The sequence below is a fragment of the Solea senegalensis genome, linkage group LG12, assembly GCF_019176455.1.
Source record: "Solea senegalensis isolate Sse05_10M linkage group LG12, IFAPA_SoseM_1, whole genome shotgun sequence".
Lineage (NCBI taxonomy): Eukaryota > Metazoa > Chordata > Actinopteri > Pleuronectiformes > Soleidae > Solea > Solea senegalensis.
Genome location: NC_058032.1, coordinates 5146113 through 5168959, shown reverse-complemented (window position 1 = coordinate 5168959; position 22847 = coordinate 5146113). Strand labels below are relative to the sequence as shown.

General features: G+C 42.8%; 1 protein-coding gene across 1 annotated transcript in view; it reads left to right on the top strand.

The window, feature by feature from the left end:
- Positions 1–22847, top strand: part of enox2 (ecto-NOX disulfide-thiol exchanger 2) — a 161662-nt gene that overhangs the window by 37731 nt on the left and 101084 nt on the right. The gene's annotated exons all lie outside the window — the stretch shown is intronic.

Sequence of the window (22847 nt, the reverse complement as noted above, 5' to 3'; positions counted from 1 at the left end):
AAGTCTCAAATTGACCCACAAGAGTAGGATTCCATGTGCTTGCGAAGCCTGAAACGTTAACATTGCAAAGTGAGAAGGCGCCTGTGAAGCGATACCTGAGAAGACAACGTGCTAACTCAAAAACGACAGGTCTTGTGAACGCTTGTGCAAAATTGTTTTGCGAAAACACGCTGGGTCGTCGTTCGCCTCCATTCTGTGTTGCATTGTCCCCAAAATAGATTCTCTAGCCGTACGTCATTGAATATCGAAGCCAGTGAGCATCCTCGGTATTAACCTGGAGTTTCACCTCCAAAGTGCTGTCTGACATAGTTTGTACAAGACAAGATTAAATAGAACTTTAGCAATGTATGTGCCAAGCTGAATTATGGACAGAGTAGAGACACAGCAAAATGACCACTGGGTGCAACACTGGTACTTGAAAACTGAAAACCTGTTACCAAGGAATTAAGTATCATGAGATCTTAATATGCCTGGACTTACTTCTGACAAATTATAGGCTGATTTTAAGCGCCACATGTGCTTTTCAGGTTGCTAGTGTTGCTTTAAAGGGAGATAAATCAGACTACGACTTTGATAAAGACCGACATATTACCACAGTCCCCAGATAATGTGTCGCCCATCAGGATTTCGATGACCCTGTAACTTTTCCTGCTTTGTTTTATGATCAAATAAATATCTGCAAAGTGTGTCGCATTCCCATCAGCCTTCGCTGTACTGCTGTGCTAATTTGGAAACATGAATGTGAGAAGAAGCTCTCAGCGATGATAGGGGACATGATAAACGTGAGCATCAGCGTGTTTGCATGTAACAAGGGCACCTGTGTTAAATCACAAATGTGCTCATTCTCACACCTCAGTCAATAAGGCTATAGGCTGTAATTGTTGTCATTATAGCTCCAGACCAGCGATTAGTCCGCCTCAGAATTCCATGTAACTGTTGTGATGAAGGGAACAATGCGGAAAAAAGAATATCGAAATGCACAATTAGCTGTCGCGTAGTCACGGTCAAAGAAACTGCCATGCATAGGCGATCCTAGGGACGTTACATTTAGTGGTGGCATTGCAATGCCTCAGTGAGCTGTTATTGTTGTTTGTTTTGTTTTTTTAAAAAAAAACAATTGGATCCTACAGTACGTTGTCTGAGAATAGAAAATTAACTGAATAAGAAAGTGACAGATTGAAAAAGAGGGTGGAATGAGAAAGGCTTTTCTTGCTGGGCTTCGGCCGATGAGTGTGTCCTTTTTCATTACTCTCACATGGTGCAATATGCAGGTCAGTCAGGTGATAATGAATGCTCTGTCTGATACTTGGCCTTTCTCTCTCCCTCCCTCCCTCCTTCCTGCCTGTCTGGTCTGCTCTTTCTCTGTTGTACCCCGCTCTCTTTCTTCGCCCGGCGTACACTACAGACTCTTACAGTATGAAGTAAATTTTCCCCTTTTGTGTTTTTTTAATTATCGAGGATTGTCTTCTCCCTCTGTTCGGGAGCATTCAGCAGTTTAAAGGTGTCTCAGGTCAGTTTGCGGTACAATGAAGATGCTGAGGTTTCTGTCTCTTTCTTCATTAATTTAACAATGGCTTAAGGGCTGCGGAGCCTTTTTTTTTCTTTTCTTTCTTTCAGGTTTGAATGAAAAAAAAGGAAGAAGAAAATACACCTATGGGTGATAAATCATTTGCTTTACTCTCCGCAGTGCACACAGAATTGGATGGATTAATCAAATTCTGTTCACAGCAGCCTCCGCTGCATGACCGTCTGCAGTAGGAAAGACTGAAAATGAAAGAATGTAATAACGCATTCAGCTAACTTTTTGCTCAGATCCATGACACCACCGGTTTCCAGGTTTCCTATGGAGACGTTTTTTGTTAACAGTAAAACATCAGTGATGTCAAACAGCGGACAATGATTGTCAAGTAAATACAAACTTCTGAAGCCGTTTGGATTGAAATGCCATTTAAAACAGAAATGCCGGTGGAGTTTATGACGCTTTGAATTCAAAAAGTCGACTCTCATCAGCTTTCTTACAGTTTTACTCCTGGAGTGCTTCACTTAATTAGCAAACAGTCACAGTCGGTCGATAAATGTACAGTATCTAGAGATAATCGGTTCATTTGCACTGGCACCCGTTTGTTTTTGGAACGTGGAGAAAGTTTACACTTAAATGGATGCATTTCGACATCAGCGTCATCTACAAAGGTGGACTTTTTGCGATATTTGCAGCAAAATATTTTCCTGATTCTGATACAACCACACGAGGAAAAACAGAGGTGTAAATCATCAAACGAATGATCGGTTGTCTGGGTTCATGTTGGCTCACTGTCACACCGTCCTGACTTGTATAAACTGAACAAAGCCATTGTTATTAACACCCGGGCTTTTCCTATTAAAACATGTCAAAATGGCAGCTGTCCAAAGGGATCCTATCTTTTTTTTTGTTTTTATCACATTTCCCTCCAGGGGTGATGTGTGCAAGAAGACTTTTAATTAAACAAAAAAAAAAAATCCTTGTTGGGAGAGAAAGCCTAGCTTTTATACATAAAATACCACATCGACTAAGGCAAGCACCGGCAACGATGACATTTAAATAAACATTTTTATTGCCCATCATTTTGCATTTCGTACATTCATTCACTTTTGATTTGATTTCTTTGAAGCAGGCAGATGGGTTAGGGTTAGGGTTAGTCAGATTCAAGAACAGATGGATTCCGTTGTCTTGTTGCCCTCTTTGTCCCACATTTATGGTGTGAATTAATTTGATATCCACAATTAATATTCGAATAATTATAGAAAACAACATAAGTTGTTGCTGCTTAAGGAATAGGAGGAAACTGAAAGCTGGTTTGCAACTGACATGTGATTTAGCACATAAGTGTATACGGAGGCAGATTAGTTAATGTGTGTCCTCATGAAGGGAAGGAAATTTCAACTGCAAGCGTTCTACTGTGTATTTATCCCACATTTCTCAGCCTGATTGTTTTGTTGTTGACCTCTTGGTGGGAGCTGTAGCACTCTGGCTGCAAGACATTACCTGCCTTTGTGTTAATGTTGACTCGGGGGCAGTGAATTTCATGCCTTTGCAGTGCTGATGGTACTTTTGTTGCCAGGAATCACAACCCAGCTTTGCTGCATGACACGGCTGCCAAACTGCACCGCAGTGCCCACTTGCTCACATGAACTGCTCGCGCTCGTGTCAGACGACTCGGAGCATTTAAATACAGTGCGGTGGCACCGGAGAACAAACAAAAATGCAATTTGTCATCACCTCATGTTGTGTCAAGTGGTTCTCTGGCTTTGAATAATGGTGGGACGGTGAACGCCGAGTGGGTAACAGGTCACCTCTGTTCAAGACCCATTACCATCAACATTCATGCTGATGGACAACTCTTCAGAGGAAACCCTGGCCTCCTTTTTGGTGAAGGCTAATTTGGTTTCTGCAGTCAGCAAGGCACATCAAATGTCTCCCATCTGTCTCTTCATCATGGATACTAACATTTCTACATCTCAACACATGTTGGCTCCAGTTCCTTGTTATGGTGCCTTGTCACTCCTCTACAACTCATTAAGTCCACCCAAGGAGGAATACAGCGGTACGTGAACTGGGACACTGCGAGGCTCACTTAATGAGTTTGAGTTGAACTGGGGAGTCACAACAACCTTTCCTGTCCAGATGATCATCTGCTAACCATCAGTCAGGGGCAAGGGTATGCGGTAAGGAGGGAGTAGAAAAAGAGATAAGTAATTAGAGGGGGAAGGATTAAGCAAGATGGAGGTCAAAGATAACTTGCAAGAGCCCAAAAGACAGAGATGTCCCCCATCCTCTGCATTCTTCCATAGAGGACAATGACACTTTTCATTCATACCTAAGCTATAAAAGCAAAGACAACACGACATACCAGTGTGGTCATTATTTTCTGCTGAGTAAAATATCCTCCTCTTTCCTTCTCTTAGGGCCTTTTGGAACTTCAGCTATCTGAGCCCTGTTGTTTGATTGCACAAGGCATATTGATACAGTACAGAGTATTCTCACTGTTCCAAGTGAAAACAAAGCTGTGTGATTTGGCAATTAACTCAATAGAGGCAGAGGAACGGCGCCAACGTCTCACAGGACAAATAGTCCTCAATGTTATGTGGTGAAAAGGGAAATAGTAAATTACAGGAATCCTAGTAAAGTAGGCTACGCTTCGCGAAGCCCTTCAAATTTCACTATGATAGTTGTCGACGAGCTTCCATTTAATGTGCAGTAACTGAATTGAATTATTCATAAAATGAAGGATTTTCCCGCTAATTAAATAACGTGCGTTGAGCAGGAGATTAGATTTAGAATAGATCGACCATTCTGTACGTTTCTGCATTAACATAAAAAAAAAAAAGGGGGATGACATGAACCCGTGACCTCTCTCACGTCTATGGCGGCGAAATCTTTCCATCAGAATGACATTTTACCACAGTTTCATGTCGGGCAATCTATTTGACGAAAGAGGTTATAAAAGCAAACCAAGGTCACTTTGATCTGCCGTGGCACCGATTCAAATTAGTGTTTGATTTGAATGTTTTGCTACACTAAACAGGCCACAGAGAACAAAAAAAAAAACCCAGGACATCAGGCAAACATCATTCCCCAGTGCCACTGAAATTGAATGAGAGCATGCATTGGCTGTTACTCATTACTATTGGCTGACAGAGGTAATTGAATTCTGCCTGGAAAGTGTTCCGTTTATTTATGACAACTCATTTCCGGTGAACCCTTGGACAGTGAAAGAGGCAGCCATCAGTTTGTTCCTCCGTGTCTATTATGTCCCAAAATGCCGAGGATTATTGAATACTCTCCTTACACCGTGTCCATGTCTTCTGATGCTTATTTAAGTCCGTCTTTAATTGTTTTCGTCTGAGTTGGCTTATTAGGTTGCACAAATTTCAGCATTGTGAGGACATTACAGTAGGTCCTCCAGCTTCAAAGGTTTTTTTAAGGGTTATAATTGAGTTTAGGTTAGGTTATTGTAAGGGGCTCTGGAATGCCTTATGTCCATGACTGTCTTCTGCAGGGACGTGTGCATGTGTAGCCATTTTCCCAGACAATAACTCCACATAATGTCCAAGGAATTTGGCCCAGGCATTGTCTGTCAGGAGGAGATTTTCAGTGCAAGATTTGCTCACAACCGCAGGAGAATCTCTGGGGAATCCAGTTGAGGGGGTGGCACCTCGCTTCAGCATGCAGTAGGCAGGACACTCACTCATCCACTGGATGTGTGGATTATCTGGTGTGTCTCCAGCTGCATTCTCACATGAGCTCACTTGGACATCGTCCAGAGATTTGACAACTGTATGTAGCAGGCCGGCGGTGACATTTGCATTTTCACACACAGCTCGATTAAAACATTCATGTTATTTCATGATGTACTCCACAAAACGGTGGAATCTCTCAAATTTTGTTTTGATTGCATGCGGTTTTATATATATAGAAGAAGAAAGACCAGAACCCACAAATCTACACGAGAGGCTTCTCTGTTGTTGCTTTCAAGCCGTTGAGCTGATATGATCTCGTGAAATCTATTTTCCATACATACAATGACTCCATACGGTGTATATAAACGCGGAGCGTCATCCTTCCACAATGGCCTGACTAAGCGCGCTATTCTAGGCAGTAACCGCGTGTATTGAGCAAGTGTCGCTGGAGATGAGCGCCGGTTTATTTCTCCGAATTTGTCAGAGCGCTCAAGAATCACCGGGTGGCAATTTGCTGACAATGGAAGAAAGACACAGTGCAGTGAGTTACTGTCACAACAGTACATGGAATCAGTCCAACACCTTGTTTGTTGCATATTGTACCTCTGACTTCTGTGAAAGTGAAAGCAGTGACATTTTGGTACACACTGTTGGTAACTATTTTTATTTTTTTTTTTATCTATCTTTTGTGTGAGGTAGGCATATTCGTTTGGTGAGGGGAGAAAATACTTTGACCCGGCAGATAGTTTCTAAGTACATAAAAGGTATTTTGGCCTCAATTTGAACTCGTATATACTGGTATAGTGTACATAATTGTGTGATACACTCGAAAGGCAATAAAATACCCTCTGTTTTCATGGAGTTGATGTTGAAGCTTGTTGTTGTTGGCTGAACGTACTGTAGACGCTGAGGTTTGCTTCAAAATACCCACTGAAATGTATGCCTTGAAAAACATAGGTATAGCATAGAACATTAATTATGAGACGTAAACATCTGCTTAAATGGTTTGATCACCATTTGGAACCGATTTACCCCAATTAACATTGGGGATCGGGAGCTTCTGGCAACAGGATAACAACAATATGCTTATCAAATAATTGTCAAATGTCATTTAAACAACTTTAAATGATACTTTCCAATTGCCCCGAGATATTTGCCATGTTGAGAAAATGCTGTTTCATTCACCTCGGACAGATGTCTCTTTGTGTGCTCTGCGATGTAATGCATGGCATGTCTCCAACTCCCAACTAATACACGGGATTAACGGTGCGTGGAGACCTACTTGTCGGTGACTGTTGATGAGGAGACATGGGGGGGTTCTGCTCGAAAAGATATCCATCTATCTGCGCTCATAGAAAATACAATGCCGTTCAGAAGTATAAATAGTAAACATAATATATCCCCTGATCGCAGGGATTTTTTTAATCTCCTCCGTCTCACATGTAAAACAAAAATAGGTACCCGACCCATTGTCCGTGGTCGTGTCGTAAATTGCAGAAACATTCGCAGCGAAATGGAAAATGTGTATTTAAAAGTAGATTTAGAAATTGATCCAGTGGTGAGGTAGCCACTGTGTATAATGAGGTTATATGGTCATAAAATGTAACATTCAGATCAGTTCTACAAACTCTGGCAGCCTGTGTTTGTGGTTTTTTCCTATTCCCAAAAAGTATTTCACAAGGAGCCACTAAAACTTGTGACTCACCAGCAGGATACACTATTTCCTGTAACCTCCTGTATATTTTTATTGATCTATCGATTTTTGTTGCTTGTTTGGTGTCATCTCAGTATTATGTTAGAAAACACATTGTGTTTGACTAGAGGAACTGTTACTGCAGAAGGTGTCAGACTTACAGGAGCACCTGCATTTTAGATAGCGGCGGGCAAAGCAGTTCTTTTCGGTGTAGTGAATCATTAGAATCAGTTCATTCAAAAAAAAATATTTGTTCAAAAGATTTGTTCACCGAATCGTTCAGTACTCCCTGCATGACCGGAGCGCAGACTCCATCCGACACAGTCACTGAACTGAAAATGCGAGCTGAGCGGTTTGTGATTTGCCAGAGCCGTCGCTAAATAAACCAGACTCCTTTGTTAAATATTGACATTTTAGAAATATCCTTGCTAAATGATGGAGATTAGCGCGTGCTTTCAGGAATTTTAAAGTATTTTTAACTCATCTACAGTGCGGCATTGTTCTTGGATTTGCCGAGGCTGATTTGTTTAAGTTGCTGAATGTCACTCGGGGCGCGTTCAGTGTGCTCGCGGGCTACGTTCACTGATTCATTCTCAGTACATTCAGTGAACGAATCACTTAAGTTCACTCGCAGTTCTCCTTCACTCGCTCATGGGTGGGCACACACGCATTCGTTCGCAGCAGTCTCCCTTCGCCGCCTCACTCGAGTCGCAACGGAGCTCGGCTCAGCTGAACTGCGAGGTGCACGAATCGTTTCGGGCAAGTGATTCAGTTCAGTTCGTTCACCCGAAACGAATCGTTTACGAACGACACCGCACACATTTTGAGACTGAAACAAATGCTTACGATTCAGAAATACTGAAAGATTCAGTATTATTATCATTAAAGATGATGACACACGCCGCAGTGGTTCAGGGCTCTCCGTCAGAGAAAAGTTGTTTCTTCTGTGAAGGAAACTCTGCCGTTTTTCGTTCTCGCTTTGACTCTTCACAGTGGACTCACTTCATGAGCGTGGGAAGGCCAACACTAACACTAGCATGCTCACACAGCTGGACCAGCTACCAAAACAGAGAACAGAGAGGCTCACATTACAGCATGGACAGAGAGGGTGTGACCAGGCCCGCTTCTAGACTGTGTCGATGTTGTTTCAAAGCTAATTAATGGAGTTCTCTTTGACTGTGATCTTTACGACTGTAACCCATCACAAGAACGATTTTATGTATCCAAAACCTTGAATGTTTAACACGTGAACTTTTCATCATAAATGCATTTTGGTTACGTTCGAGAGTTTTCACACAACGCAGTCGAACCCTATCGGCTCCACATGAGCCTGTCTGTGCTTCTCAGTATAATGTTATTTTGAATCTTAAGTTGCCCGGCAACATTTCTACACTGTGCACAGGAGGTGCTAAGTTTATGCATCATGACTGATGGAGACAAGGTGGAACCACAACAGTAAATTTTTGCTATTGCAACTGGGTTAAGGTTTGGGGTGTGGTAGGAAACCACCTAGGCATTATGTCCTGTAGAGACTCCTGCAGTGTTTTGGGTAATTAATCATCCAGACACGCCATAATTGTAGGACATATCTTGATGGTTTGGTGGGGCAGTTTGTGTGGTTGTGTGGCATCGGCCCTTTGCCTATGGATAGATTATACAGCTCAATATACCTTTAGACACTATAATATAGTGTCTTAAGGCACTATTCTAAAAGGCACATATTATGTGCCTTTCTGCATGGAGTTTGCCTGTTCTCCCCGTGTGTGCGTGGGTTTCCCGGGTTTCTCCGGTTTCCTCTCACAGTCCAAAAACATGCAGATTTGGGGATTAGGTAAACTGGACACTCTAAGTTGACCATAGGTGACCTGTCCAGGGTGTACTGTGCCTATGAGATTGGCACCTCCACTTTATCCTCCACCCTCATGTGGAGGATAAAGTGGTAGAATATGGATGGATGATGGATTCAATTACTTTATGCAACTTGAGCAATACCCTGTATTTCCTCATTTGAGATCACACAGTCTCGCTCGATCTTGGACAAAATGCCTCTCATTAGTCTGAGCACTGGAATGGAGTTGGATCATTTCTATGCTTCTTCTCCTCCAACTGGCAAGCCACAGAATGACACCTTCATGAGAGCTGCAGCTGTCAAAGTTTTAAACCAGCTAACTATAACTTGGCTTTTTTTTGACATTCACCACCATTTATTTATTTATTTATTTTTTAAATCACAAACTAGGGAACGTGTATATTTTACTAACTCAGCTCAGCAGTGGAAACTGATGCTAACTGATTTCTCCTGGTCGCTGCGAGTGATTTGTTGTAGGGATGCTTGGCGGTGCACGCGCTTGTAGACATCCTCGCTCTCTCTCTCTAACCTCCTCCCTCTCTCTCTCTCTCTCTCGCTCTGTCTTGACAGTTCGCTGTGCTCGCTTTCACGGTAGCCAGACAAAAGAAGGAGCCGGAGTCAAACAGTTCGCCTGCATGTTGCGCTGTGCTGTGCCGTGCTGTGCTGGACTGTGCTGGACTGTGCCGTGTGCGTCTGGAGTGAACTAGTATTCCGCTCCAGTAGGCGAAGCGCGCACCGCGCGTCGTGAGGGCGGACTCGCCTGCTGTAGCTAAAAGGTCCCGCTTTGACTGGCTGCTCTCATTGCAGTCCAGTCTGCCGAGCGCGAGCGGAGTGGTCAGACTGACTGACTGACTTGACTGAGGGACCAGCCCCGTCTCCATTCAAGGATTTCTTTTTTCTTTTTTCTTTTGTTGTTGTTTTTATGTTTTTTGGCTTCGTACGCCTCGTCCTGTACACGCAGAGGCGCCGACAGAAACCGCACCTCGCCTTCTGTGGACAATGTTTCTCTTGCAGTACACAGGTAAGAGCGTCAAGTTTCACGCCGGCTCCCGCTGTTCCTTCATACATTCTGTGTCTCCTCGGGGTTTTTTGTGTGCTGGCACCGGGGATGTTGATAATCTTGGTGTGTGTGTGTGCGTGTGTTGCACCAGGTAATGCATGAGTTGTGCAGCGCGTTGGCACATTTTTATCTGCGTTATAGTTTAAGTTAGAAGATGAAGCCGGGATGTTTTTTTTAAGCTCCCTCCGGTGCGTAATTATCGGGCGTTTTCCAGCTGTTGAGACGCAGAAAAAAAAAGGATAGCGGTGCTGCTCCGTTCGCTCCCTCTCTCGCTGCCTCCAGTGTGCTCGGGTGTCTCCGTATTTGATGTCCACCACCGTGTCCCCGTGATGATAATAAAAAAAGCACCCGGCAGTAATTTCCATTGCGCGTTTTTACACTTGCTCGTGGGTACAATAGACGCAAGTCTGTGGCGATGATCTTGGACACTGGGCACACGCCTACTGCAGCTGTTCGTGGATGAAGTTTTCAGAATTAGATTTAATCCATGCTGACGCCGCTTTCTATCACATTCCTGTAGCACAACACTGGAGCTCGATGAGTCACATTGTAGTAGATAGGCCTGTCGTATAATATAGGGGCTTCATGAATGCCATATAAGTTGTGTGGTTTCTGTGCTGCGACGTTCAACTGTTGAGGCTCCCCGTGTCATTGACTGACGCAAAGATATCTTTTGTTTTTGTCTCCCTGGACTCACAGGATCTGATGATCTACGTTGTTTGAACTCTCACATTAACCTGCTTACTTGGCTTTATTCTGGCTCCGTGTTCACCAGCGTCCTCTGTTTATAGTCACGGTAAATTCAGATGTGCCCACAGCCTTCTGTAGTCTGCCTGCCTGTGTGTGTTCAGAGCCCAGTTGCGGGCTTTTCTGCAGCCCATAAAAGCAATGACTCGTCAAGGATTATTCTCATGGTGTTCATTTGCTGTTTGTCATCACAGTGTGTGGATGCTGACCTGAAGTAGTAAAGTGTTCCAATCCCCCCATTGCACATCAGATTTACACCTTCAACTAAATGCAATTTGTGTAATATAATTGACATTTCTGAAACTTCATTTCGAGTCTTTCAACGTTCCATGGCAGTTACTTGCAAGCTTAATTCATAATTTGAAACGTATAGTGTGGTGGTCGGATAAAAAAAACAAAAAACAAGGAGCTTGTGCTTCTGCCGAGTGGAAAATGTGTTTCTGGTCCACAAAAGGATCAGTTCCTCCCTTTTTTCCTCCGTTCTCCTCTCTTCCAGGGACACAGGCATGTTTTCAGTCACACACCCACCATGACCACAGGGAGAGAAAAAGTTCATCAGGCCTCGTGACGGCTATTTACCTCCGCACTGTGCGAGCCCTGTCCGATCAATCAGTAGTGCATCCTTAGATGGCTTTTAATGGTGCGAGGAGGGGAGGGGTGACTGCGCTGAGATCAGTCAGAGAGGAGACGCTAAAGGTTTGTGCTTGAATATTTCAGCTCTCCTTGGCATGGGATGATAGGGCTGCAGAACAAATTCTGACAGAACACCGAGCGAACCACTCCGCTGCACCGGGAGCTTTGACAGCCTTGGAAAAATTTCAAATTTTAATTGGTTGCTGCGTGACAACTTTCGGGTTTCTAAGTGGGATCCTCTTTTCAATGGCTGTCACCCGCAGAAGACAATAAAACAAAGTGAATGTGTGAGTCACGGTTGACCTGCAAATGATTAGACTTCCACTCCCTCGACGAGAGGTGTTTGTGAAACGGCAGCGGGACGCCTGTGATCACGGACAACCGCTCAGTTGTGCCGTTACCCCACACTTCGTCCTCAGAAAGCAAAGAAAAATCAAATCACAACCGTCTGTTTACTTTGACTGCGACTTAATTCCATATTGAACATTAGCTCTTTCATTTACATCTGCCAAAACACTATGATCACCTCGCAGACCTATCAATTTGGACGGGAGCGTCACCGGTGAGGTCGGAATTGATACGCGCTCGCTCGCTCGCTCGGCAGTGGTGGATATTTTGAGTAGAGTTCAGGCCATTCAGGACAAAAAAAAAAATCATCTGCCAACTGCATACAGAGCAGTTATTTTATTTGTCTTTGATGGCAATCACTCACACTTCACCTCGGTAAATGAAAAAGCTCTTGACTTTCTGTTTCATCCACGCTTGTGACTCCCACAGCTGTGCACTGACTCAGCCTGCCCGTCCATACCCTGCGCTGTTGTTTTCAACCGACTGCTCGGCGCTGAGATGATGAAAATGAAATCACCTCTTTAGCTTATGGACGTCAAGAAATCCTTTACACGTACGCTTTGAAAAGGCAGTTTTCTAAAGCTTTAACGGCTAAGGTAAACTGGAGAGCTCTTACCAGTGATGGAGAGTAGTGGGAAGCTTCACACTGCCTCCTGTTGGGGGAGAATTTATAACCTGAGTGTATAAACTCGATTTATAAGCTAAGAGAGACTGAAATGCCACTGTGTTCAAGTCATTGTGTGCATTCAGATTAAGTCAAAGACAGCTTTGTGTCCGTTGTGTGGCCATCGCTACAAAGAAACCTTTGAGCAGCACTGTAGATGTTTTTGCTTAAGTTTTAAGTTGCTGCTCATGGATTGTGAAACTTTGTGATTTTGGTGGCCAGTTGAGTCCCTTTTTTGTGTGTCAACTTTCCACATTTGCATTTTTATGTGCACAACCCACTTCTTCAGCTCTATAGCTGTCACGGCACCAACCGAGCCCTGAATCTTCTCTAAATATAGTCGTTTTATTTGGCTCGTGAATATGTCATAAACCCTAATATGTACTGCCCTGAACTTTTCTCTTTTATTGCCATTGGTTGCAGTTGATGAGCGCCGTTCCCTTTTTTTTGTTTTATGAACTTTGTAATTCATAAAAAAATGGTTGTGGACAGCACTTTCAGAAAATTTCTATCACAAATCTGTCAATAGCAATCAATACCCGTTCATTTAAGACACACAAGCTCCCAACAACACACACGCTTCTCCTTTTTTTTGCTTTTGCCAGGTCATTCTGCTCCTCAGTGCAGTCTGTCCTGCATCCTCACTCTGGCAGAGCTCCTTTACTGTTGGTGTTATAACTTGATCATTTCATTGTCTCACCGCTCGTCCTCAACGTCCGTAGCGGGCTCATGATGCAGATGATTGGGCCACATGTGGATTCAAGCATCTGCATTAAAGGGTGTTTTTATTTTCATTTTGGAGGGGAAAGTATGTTAGCTTGTGTGGAGGACCTCTGTGAGGATCAGCAGTGCTGGCAGCAGCAGCACTTCAGCCTGCCATCTGGTATTGAATAGCTAAGAGCGCCCTGGCAGCCTGCAGGAAACCAACTCGGAGGCTCCAACCATATCACTGACAGAGCTCTTCATTTCTAATCACATTCATGATAAGTTACCGTGCAGGGAACCTGGAAGTGGGAGCTAAAGACCCCTGCACCAGCAAGTTCAGGAGCTGCATGCAAGATAAAGTGAAGAATCAGCTTTATTCTGCAATCGCTGTGTATTGGAGGCTGGATTGTGGATGCCGAGCTGCAGTGTTAAACCCTGCTGACAGTCCCTTGAGCTGAGGAGAATAGAGGAGGTTTGAAGATGCTGGATTATGCCGCGCACCAGGGGAGTTGCTGGACAATTTATGAGCACGCTCGCGTCTACTCTCGAAATTATATATGAAAACTTCTTTCTACATTGTGTCTCAGCCTTCTGCGGAGTCTGCAGTCCCATGTGTGTTGGGGGTTGGCTTATATAAACATAGGGAGGGATATATTCCACAATCTCATGCTTTGGGTATTTACCATTTTCTTAGTCAAAAATAAGTGTCTGTTTCCTGGGTGGTGCTGCGGTTATTTATAGTGTTGTTTGGATGCAACGTAACACGTGACGTGACTCATCGTAGGACACTAGTTGACTTGCTCCAAACAAGTTTTCGGCGACTATAAAACACGAGCCTTAGAATTCATTAAAAAAAAGACAGCCACAAAAATACTGCATGCTAAATAAATGAAGAGCCGCAGCGATTTAGCAAAGATGGATGATTTGTCTCGCGAGCCACTCGAACTGAAGTGATATTATCGAGTGATGACTTACATGAAGCTTTATCTTACCTCACGTTTGGGTTATTATGAACTTTCAGTTAATCCCTTAGTTGGTGGCTGTGGTCCAGTGGAATAGGGGGTTGTCTTCCAGTTGGATGGATGGCGTTTGATCCCAGGCTCCTCTAGCGGCTGTTGAAGTGTCCCTGCGCACTTAACCCTTCTTCCTCTCTATCGTTCTCTCGCTTTCTGCCCATGTTTGCTCTGTTCTTTCTTGGTGTCAGCTGTCAAAAGGAGACAAAAAAACCTCCAGTTGCTGTCGATATATACACAGTATGTTATAGATATCCTATGACATGGATGACAGGGAATCTTTGCAGGCGTCATGTCAGCCTTGACGGGCATATTTGACCGTTTCAACTCAAAAATTGAAGAGCAGCATGCCAACAATTTGCAGGACTTGCCTTTCTCTCGTGTTTTAGTAATAAGAGAATCCACAGCTGTCACTTGAATGTGCAGGCACACTCTTTGAGCTGCTTCTCCCCGACTGTCCCACTTCACTGCACCGCGAGAAAGAACACGACAACTCCCTGGGTGAAACAGTCACAGAAATATTACACCTACGCCGCAGTTTGACACAGAATGAACCTGTTTTTTTTGTTTTTTTTTTCTTTGTCTTTTCCTCAGCAGCAGAGCCAAGACAAGCAATTAGAAGTAACACAACACGTGGGGTGATAGATCACCATAGCCATATGTAGGACACTCCTGCTGAACATTTGTGAAGTTACCTGTGTCCAGTCCACTACTGCTTCAGAGATTATATTAAAATAAGTTCCCTGCCTCAGCACAGGATGATAAATCGAGCCTCTAAATCTAACTTTTTTTTTTTGTAGGAGTTGCATTGTGTATCTTCTTTAAATATCGTAGGAATTTGTTGTGGATTTACTTGTGAGGCACAGAATGTATTGCATGGAGTCCTTGGTCATTTATTACATTTTCTGCTGCTGTCCTGCTGAATATATGGCCATTCAGCAGTTGACCCCTCTCCGTTGAAAATCTGTTCGTCCGAACATTGATATGTTGAACACTTCCCCCACGGAGAGACGGGAGAAAGCTGAGGCCACGGTTCAGTGGTTTGGACTAAAAAGAACGGGGTTGTCCGCAGAGATTGCTTGGTTGGAAAGCAGCCATCACTACACTGTAATAGAGACTGAAAGCAAAGATTTATATGGCTCTTACTTTAGGAAGGAGGAATGGCTTAGAGTGTGTGTGTGAGGGAGGGTGGGGGGGGGGTGTTTGGGGGTATGAAAGCAAAATGGTACAAGACAAGATGCCCAAAATGTACCCAAGAATGCATTATTAAGAGAGTAGCAGAGGTTTGTCTGCATTTTGGGACGTTCCAAGGACTTTCAGCCTCATACTCGCATGCTTACCTGATAAATGAATTCGGAAGACTTGGGGTTTACACAGGAATCTTTCATTTGCAGAATATTTCTTTACATTTTCTTTCAACAAACTCAGACTCACAGTTCCCTACTGTGCCGACCGCTGGAGAAGAAACCCTATTTGACACGTCCGTCCTGAGCGGTTTAGATCTGGAGCTCAAAGGAAGCCCTGTACTTGCATGTTTTCCTGCAGTGGGTCTGGCTTGAGTCAGAGACCCCCACTCATGGATAAATGCAAGGCTTTTTTGCTGGGCCTCAGCACATTTGACTAGCCAATATTTATTTAGTTTTTCCTGAGGTTGTGTGTGTGTGGGGGTCAGCATTTATAGGAGGATGATACAACACCAATGCAAACATGTTCCGCCCCCCTCCAAAGAAAAGGGTGTACTTTTCATTTGGATTCCTTAAATTATAGCTCTATTTTGGACCTTTGGTATGTCATCTGAGGTCAGCATTTGGTAGAGCTCTCATGGTTGTGTGGTTGTCGTGAGTTGAAACAAGGACATCCACATAGAAGATGGAAATCCCTGTCTCCATTTTAATTTCAATAAGTCTCTGAAACCATTAACCCCCTCCAATAGTTTATATGAATATTGTTTTCTGTGCGTCATGTTTGTTTGACAGTTATTTCAATGCATTCCATCCAGTTTATTGCCTATATTTATTTTTAAGTCCCATCCATTGGACCAGTGTCTACTGTGCTGTCTGAATGTGATCATTGTCAGACCATCAGCATTCTTGCACTTCATGAACCATTTGTTTAGGCAAACACTACTACTAGTTGTGGCTGAAGCTCATATTACACCATCTCTCCTCAGGCAAGTGTCTGCAAACTTTCTGGGGATAATTCAAAACAGACATTTGGAGGAAACAGTGAGGGAAATAATGGCTCGAGCCAAGTCAAATGCCATTACACCTGTTTGGCTGTCTTTTGGGGGTTTTTTATGCGTCGCATAAAAGTGTTTAAGCAAATGTTGGAGAAGTGTTCTGCTTCAAACACATGTCACAAAACTCGGATTGCATGTACAATAAGCTCTGCTTTACTTTCAATTGCTTTCCATGTGCATTTCCTGTCACTTTACTTGCTCTTTGGACACTCATTCAGTTTGTGCCAGAAGGCAAAACCGTTGTTTTTGGCTTCCCATGGACCATCCTCTTTTCTGTGCTGCTGTCCATTATTTTAGATTGTCTGTCCCTATATCCACTAAATGTCATTTGTTGTGGAGGCTGTGGTCTTCAGGACATATGCTGACAACCGCTGACTTACCATCATGGGACCAAACAAAGCCATTACGGACAGGGAGGTGATTGGATTCACAAATCAGCCGTTTCTCCGGATTTATCGGAGCATTGGGCTTCATAGGTCATATTTCAGAGACCGGTGGGCAGTTTGTCACAGAGGGGGCTTGATTGTAATGACAAACTGGCGCAGGAGAGAGCAAAAGGGACCATGGAAACTGTCTTTTACCCCCAGAGAAACTTGAAATATAAAGAATTGATGCAATTATTATTATTTCAAAACAAGGTTTTAGTGCAGGCTTCTGAAATGCACAAAATGCTTTTTTTCTTTTCTTAGTTTTTTCCTTTTCATTTACTCGACCTTGCTCACTTTCAACTGTGTACTATTCATCTTTTCATTGTTACTTGTGCCTCCTAAACCACTTGTTTTTATTTGTTTTATATATTTATCTATCTATCTACATATATATATATATATATATATATATATATTTTTTTTTTCCTTTTTATATATTTTCTCCCTTGTGTACAATTAAAAGTTCTCCTGAGTCACAGGGAGGTTAAGGATAAACGTTGTGAGGCTGGGTGGGAGGAAAAAGCTGAGCAGAATCTTCTCCCATCTTCCTCTCCAAGAGTTTTGAAAACTTACCGCAGGTCCTCAGTCATGCTGTCTTCTCCCAGTAGAAGTTGGGGAGGTGGATCGATATAAAGATTAATTATTGTGACCGGGTTGAGGGCTGCACCGACAACCTACATTTTTCAAGCCTCTAGTGACTGTCCAAAATGCTGCCTCCATTTCCAACGATTGTTGAGCTTTAGCTTGTTAGTGTGGCCTCTGGACTGAAGCTGTGCTCAGAGAAGATTGTAACAGGCTGAGGCACAGTGGAGCTCAGCACAGCACAACCGACTGGTAAGCAGGAGGCCCCCTAGAATTCTCTTGGCTAGAAGTACTAGAAGTGGAGGGCTAAGAGATCTTGTTTTTGTCTTTTTCTAAGCACTCCTGTGTTAAAATGGAACATTTCTTAGAGTTTTAATTTGTACTGGATCAATATTATATGTGTGGTCAAATGGCATCCACAGGCTAAGATGATTTATGGGGGGGGAAAAAAATACCTACCTATACTGTATTGTATTTGTCCAGTCTGCTTGTCGTAATGGGGGTTATAAAGCAAGTTTGTGCAGTTCTGTTGAAGCACATAGAGGCGTTATGTCCTGAAATGTCCACCATAGCATCCAAATAAATCAAAAGAATGTGTCTATAGGCCTGAAGTGCCTGGACAAAGAAAATTGGCCAAACGGGTGAAAGATTTGTTGTCGGGGTTTGTTGTGTAACTTTAAACAACTGCAGATGATAAGAAGAAGCACACTTATTGATGCAGACCCTCCAAAAAAGATTAAACCCCTGAGTTATTTGTTATATGTCTCCTTAAAATACAGTCACATTGGTTTTCTTTTCCACATTTGGTTATGTTATTATTAAAGTATGTATGTTCTTCTCTGGTTTATTATAATTGACTCTGGTTTTCCCAAAATCAAAGCCAATAATAACTGGAAAAATGGTTTATTGCCCAGCGTTAAAAGATCCACCCTGACAATAAGCCCGAATAGAAAGGGACTGATGAAGGCAAGTGGCAATGTTAGGCTTTAATTTGTTAAAGCAGCCCACTTTGTCCAGACTAACCACAAAGTATTTTTTTTATTCCGGTTAAATGGAGCAGCTAAATGTTATTCAGAAAAAGACAGTCAATAAGTTGGTTGTTTGATCCACTGGTCTCTTATTTCGCTCCAATCTTTATTGCAGTATTCGATATAATAAAAGTGCTTCTGCTCAACAAAAAACTTGACTGCCCAGTTCCAGGAAATCATGGGCTATTTTTAAAAGATTAATAGTTTTAATCTTTTATCGCATCATTTATCACACGGGCATTATCCGTAGGAAGGACCAAGCTCTGTAGTGTATATCATTTATTCTCATCAGGAGACAATTATTAGCTCTGACGTTAACATATGACTAACATTTGGCAGTTTCTTTTAAACCTGTTGTATGCCAACATGCTTGTGACACTCCATACACAGAAACAGTAAAAACCGGGTCCCTCTTGGAACCTTTAGATGTAGGGCTCAGCTCTTCTTGCTAATTCACACACGGTCTCATTTTCAAGCCACAGTTGGGGTTGAAGCTGTCGACAACAACAGATAAATCTGTCTGTCGCGTATAAGCTTCTCAGAAGCCATGAAGCAGCTGGCTCCTAACATGTACGTTGGATACGGCGCGTGAGACTAATGTCGCTGAGCAAACGAATGCAAAGCCGCACAGGTTATCTACGTATTAAGTGATTCGTCTGTCATTATGCGAGTGCCATCTTGTTCTTATTACACAGTTTCTTTTTTCAGTAGCTCCACTCATCCCATTAGCTCTCACTAATGGGGTATCTACAGCACCCAGTCTGTGCTGTGGTGAGAGATGGATGGATGGTAAGAGGAGAGACAGGAGAGAAAGAGAGAGTGGAGCCAGATCATGGCCCCGGGAGCTCTCCTGTTGCATGATCTACGGGGCTTCATTTGCTTGTGCTGTTTTAGTAAATAAATAGTGGAGTCAGGCTCTTGGCTTGGTTGCTCCCCCCCTTATCTTCCCTTAAGACCAGTTAATTAATGGTGGAATGGCAGGAGAGCCTACAGTCCTTCTGTTAATGGAAGAGATTCATCTTGTTTACTCGACCTACTGCATGTTTGCTTATCGAGAGTCTGGCCAGGGTGTTGTCGCCGTAGTAGTCAAAGATGTTAAGATGTGCTTGTGGCCAAATATCTAATGGCAGACGATTTTTGTCCTTCAGTGGCCATGAGTTTTACCCCACGTTCCTGACTTTATCGGTACTGCACGTTTTGGTCTCGTATTAAGTGGATTAGGGCAGTAGTGAATGTTCAATAATCCCACCTTGGCTTCAGTGCATCCATAAAAGTTATTCAAGGAGTACTTTTTAAAATTTGACCCTTTTAAAGATCTCTCTTGCTTTGAAAGAATGTTCCTCATGGAGATGTTACCTCTGACCATGATTGCATGTGTTGTCTATTGACACATCTTCAGACAGAATGCGGCTTGTCACTCAAACTAGCTGGACATGTTGCCTGCGGGGATATAGGGAGGCTCGGGGAAATGAGAAGTATACCCATGCTTCAAGTGTTCTCGTGGGCAGCTAGCTGCTCAAATCTCCCCTGGAGCAATATTCAAACAAAGGCTTTTGAAGAGCTGAGCTGTCAGTGTCAGCCTCCTGACCAGACCCTCATTAGCCAAACCCAGTGCCAAGAGCAAAGGCAAGAGGGGGAACTCAAGAAATCTTGGAGTCGAGGATTCACTGGGTGAGAACATGGTGTTGAGCACATTTAGCATTGTCTGTTTAAGGGAGTTCTTCTCTATTAATTATATGGCACATAAAATATCATGATCATAGGGAGTACCTAATCCCCAGGTCCTGCTTTAAGGCAAAGAGAGTAATGTGGGGATGAGATATAGTCTCCTGGTAGACTAGTTATTTCATATGGCGCTTAATTGTCTTGGCACATAAAGCTTTGCACGTTTTGCTTGCAGGTGAGACTCGAAAAATGCCATTAACTAGCTTCTAAACAGGGGATGAGATTGTTGTGGGTTTAGAAGTCTCAAGGATACGTTGTCCCAGTAAAGATGATGGCCCTTAATTGCTGAGCTGAGACATTTTAGGCACCCAATTTAAGTGTTGTTGTTTGGTCCTGCGTAAGGAACACTCTACACTGGCAGCAGTTGCAGCTGTCTTGATGTGAGGTCACGGCCACAGAGAGATCTCTTAGGAAAAGTCCACCTTAAATATTTTCGCCATATTCACATCTTGAATTTACAAATAAAGTGTGCTGCCTTTTGAGAAAATGTCATTGACAAAACTGTCCGTCCATTCAGTATCTTTGGTGTGTTTGGAACCACATCATGTGGTCTTTAAAGGTGGCCATCTGGCAAAGAATAGTAGAGTCAGTTTTTCTCATTTTCCCAATGGGAATGGGGTGAAATTATTAGAAAGAAAATTGACCGTTTGCTTCCCAGTAGTTCAGTGCAGTGGACAGATGAGAATAAAACACACTATGTCTATGTTACTGGCTTGTTATGGCATGAGAATGCAAGAACTTAAAATAAAGCAGGTAAAGTCTGAGTGTAAGCACATGGAAAGTGGCCTGTCTCAAAAAGAAAGGAGAATGAAGAAAAATACTGTTGTAACCACAGTTCAAATAATAGTTATTTCTCTATCCCAGCAGGCATTGAGGGTTATGCCTCTTAAAACACAGCCTACAATACAATGGCGAATGGAGGCCATAGTTTATAACAGTCATAAAGTGACATAAAGGGTGCTGGTGCAATAAAATTCCATAATTCAGTTTTACATTTATTTGCATAGACAATAATAACTCCTCTGGAGCCAGTCCAGAACAACGGAGCACAGAATTAACATCTTGTTAAAAGTTTAGAGGACGTCCTTTTCTACTCAGCAGCCCTCTGAAGCATTTTTCTGCTGTAAATCTATTGGAAATCTATCAAAAACCAAAGACATATTGATTTTGGTGTCGATCTGAAACGAATCAGCTGAGACGGTAGTTGTAGCACTGTTTTTAAATCATCAATCACCATTTGTATTCATCTGGGGTCTGGAGGAATAACAGAGCAGCTTTAATTTCATGTTTTAACTCCATGCGATTAGAGCTTCGCTGTGTGTTGTAGACTAAATCATTTCTGTTTTGTTTTGGTTTTGTTCACTAATTGTCTCACCATGGTCCTCTGAGGTGTTCAGACCACTGGTATGGAACTGGGTGTTGTAGTACCGACAGGATTACGGTTCTGCTGTGGTCCGTCATCCAGAAATAGCACAAGCTGTTCATCAGCTGCTCAAGGGCCAGGTGATTACCAGGGGGCCTTCGACGTATTGAGAGGTATGGCCACGTTGGAGTTTCACCAAGGCGGTTCTGTGTTATGAAAAAGTCTCTGCTAATCTGTCTCTAATTCTTCCACAAATTGCCCCCCTGCATCAGGAGAGTAAATCTGTCTATTACCTGGAATACATCAATAGTATTTAGTCCTGACATACACAACATGCTTTCCATTGGTTTTAGGCAATTGCTCCTGTTGACATGAAAAAACTAGATAGAAAAAACCCCAAACCAAAACATGAATATCAATAAACAAAATCATTTTGTGCGACATACCAAACCAATGCGAGCAGCTAGGTATGCAGAGGCGAGAAAGTAAGCAGGGTTTGAGCGTCTCTCCGACAAGTGCTCTATTGATTGGAAAGGAGATTGGAATTGATCGAGGATGAGGCTGAAATCAGTGACTCATTCTAGTTTAAAATTATTTTCCTCTCCATTTCAGCGATAATGCATTTTGCATAGAGCATAGTGCAATTCTGGATAAGATTCCCCTCCCTCTACAGACAGAGATATACGTTGCGTCTTGAAGAGCATGAGCAGATATAAAAAAGGCAATCTACTGAAATGTTGAGGACATCTGTTCATGCGCTCGTAGGAGATGTAGAGACAGTTTCACGTAGAACGATCTCTTTTTCTGCCTCACTGAGAACGGTTTTCCTGTAGCCAATCTGAATGGAATCAAATTATTTTAAAAACATCTTCATGACGAGCTGTTGTCAACGAAAAGATCAAATGAAATCAGTAAAGTGCTGCACTATTGACCTACTAGAATTCTTTGGCTCACCTTAGCATCCATTCAGCTGCTTTAGATCTCTTAATGGATTTATGCTTCAAATGGAAGTAGGACGCTTTATTCATTATGTCGGTGGAATGGCTTCTGCGGGGCTTGGTTGCCTCCTCTATAGCTGGATAAGTGTGATCCATGAACTGTCTAATTGCCTCCGTCCTGATCGCTTTCATGACCGGGCCATTTACTGCCTGCAAAGGTCATTTCCTGTCCTACTGTATTTCTGTTGTATCCATTAGAAAGCCTCGGCCACTTTCAACATCAGACATGTTGTGGATCAAATCATCGCAATGTTATTATTTTTTTATTTTGGGCAAATGAACAAAGCCGGTCCCTTGAGAAATGACAGGAAATGTGCGAACAGCTGGGAATGTGGATCTTATATTAAGAGATTCCAGGAGATTGTTATCGAAGCACCCAAGAAAATGTAATGCTATATTTGTGCCACTTCAAAGTGAGAAGAGATATTAAAGATCGGTGAAAGGAAACATTTATTCTTCTAACCTCTGCTGGATGGAAGTCATTAGTGTTATTGAATGAATAAAGGAGCAGGGAACTCAACTTTATTTTTGTAGATTTTCATTTATGCAGACTGC